At 40.6% G+C, this 2,237-nt stretch overlaps 1 long non-coding RNA gene across 1 annotated transcript; it reads right to left on the bottom strand.

Moving 5' to 3' along the window:
- Positions 1 to 1,275: 1,275 nt before the first annotated feature.
- On the bottom strand, positions 1,276 to 2,237 carry LOC149269929 (uncharacterized). Its single transcript, XR_016269230.1, has 2 exons — positions 1,852 to 2,237; positions 1,276 to 1,789 (listed from the first exon to the last, which is right to left on the bottom strand). It is a non-coding gene; the product is annotated as an uncharacterized LOC149269929 (long non-coding RNA).

Below are 2,237 nucleotides of genomic sequence, written 5' to 3'. Positions count from 1 at the left end.
AGAGAGAGAAAAGGAGTCAGATGAGAGACAGATCTAGTCGGCAATTCAATTAGTGGGCTACTTGCATTTATCCCATTTTAATGCTGCATACCTCCACACACACACACACATACATCTATAGTCAGGCTGTCGTCATGGCAACGAGTCGAGCAGGACTCGAAGGACTCGTAGGACTTGAATGAACTCGTGACTTATGCACTGACGCAACCAATTATGGCTTGGGGGCAAACTGTAACTGCAACCGTCTCGCCCGCTATCTTTACTGCACGAACACATACGAGTACCTATATCTATATATCTATGCGTGTTTGGGTAGCTTACGCTACTTCCATTTTCGTCTGCATCTAAACCTATTTTTGGTTTCAGCGCTGCTCAAAAACTATGTCAAATGGAATTTATGCGATGCGACCCGAAGGCAAGGCAATGAAAATACACACACACATTCACACTCACTAGCTCACTCACACACACACGTGCTCCACAGACCTTTTGGCTTCACACGTGCTGTCTATATTCTGTCTCTTTTGCTCCCCCGCAACGGCTTTGATTGACTTTCCGTTGCATACTTTATGGCGTCGCCTGCATTGAGACGCGCCCGTTGACGGCTATATTTCATCAAGGATTGTTTTTGCAAAAGTTTCTTAATTAAATATGACAGAGATTTTTGGCCAACTAATTGAATTTGCCAAGTTAACGCGGCGACTGATGCAGAAAGAGAGTGGAGAGGGAGTCAGAGAGAAATTTCGCTAAGACTTGTTGCTAAGAGGCAAACTTCTCAGTGTAGCTTTAACATACCGTGGCTGAAACTAAGAAAAGAGCAACGGCATATGTCATAAGATACATAACACATAAAATCAGAAACTCATAGGTAAGCGTAGCATGTTCGAAATCGTGATTCATATTTTAGCGAACCTTGAAAAGATGTTTGTGAACAGATAGAATCATATTTGATATGTGATATTGTAAAAGTATGTTGATTGGATAACTGCTACTTACAAAAACTGCATATTATTTTCTATAATACTCGCCCACGAAGTGAACATAGTATATGGGTTTTGTGCAATATCTGGATGTCTATCTGCTTAGCAGTCTATTGAAGCTGAAGCTTTTAAATTCGTATAATAATGTGAATCCGTTTTTCATATACCCACTATGGAAGGGACAAATCGCTAAATCTGGTCATAACGACACTTAAGGGACCGTCGTTTAAAAAATCTATATAAAACTATTAATATTATTTATTAATTATTAATATAAGTTATATATAAATATATCTATAAACTATGTTTTATTATTTAAATTTTATATACTATTTATATGCACTTTTATATTTAGATTTACTCAACTCTTAAGCCTTATATGACAAGCTAATTAATGCAGCTTCACTACAGTCGATTCCTGTAGCACACATTAATATGGCTATGAATATTTCATTCGCATTTCATCTCCAGCTGCTCTCACTCTCTTCACATAGCTCGCCTTTAATCTTTGCAGCTTAAATGCCCACACTCAGCTGACGCTCTCATCGCTTTTTTAATACATTTAATTTATAATATCCAAAGAGCTTCTCATTAGACTGGCCGTCTCCCCTGTGGTTGCAGCCGCCACACAAGCCAAAGGCCAGACAACAAGGAGTTTGACGAGTGGTTGGGCTGGCCAGCCCACACCCACCCACACCACCCACGCCCACGCACACCTCCGTTTAGCAAACACTTTGAACAAACTGCTGACAAACATGCTGGATTCTATTTGCATGCCCTCGAATGTATCTGCAATCCGTGCAGCATTGCTGTAAGTCCGTGCATTAAAAAGAAAAAAGAAATGTTGCTGAAATAAAACTGATTTCATTACCTTGATTAGTTGGTCTCTTCAAGTCTGCCCCGAGTGGCTCTGTGTGTGCATAAGTCTGCCTGGCTCTCTCTCTCTCCCTCTCTCTCTCTTTCTCTTCCTCACTCTCTGTCTGTTCGTCTGCTTCTCTGTCAGTTTGTTTGCCTGGCTTTTTGCAGCATTTAATTTTTTTCTTTTTACACATTTGAAAATCCGCCACTGCGCTTATGACAGCAACAAAGCCAACAGGAAGGGGGCTGGCAGAGGGGTTGGCCATCTTTTGGCCTGCGCTGTTTTGGGTTCAATGCAAGCATTAACCTCATTAGCGTGCAGCTCTGAATGGAGCGAACTCACAAAAAATATACATATTTAGTACATTCACTTAAATGGGGATTTGTTTAACTACGCAA

The sequence above is a fragment of the Drosophila arizonae genome, chromosome 3 (genome assembly GCF_054131065.1).
Source record: "Drosophila arizonae isolate 15081-1271.41 chromosome 3, UAZ_ARI_1.0, whole genome shotgun sequence".
NCBI lineage: Eukaryota > Metazoa > Arthropoda > Insecta > Diptera > Drosophilidae > Drosophila > Drosophila arizonae.
The sequence above is the reverse complement of the archived record's forward strand: the minus strand, read 5'-3'. Positions and strand labels throughout refer to the sequence as shown.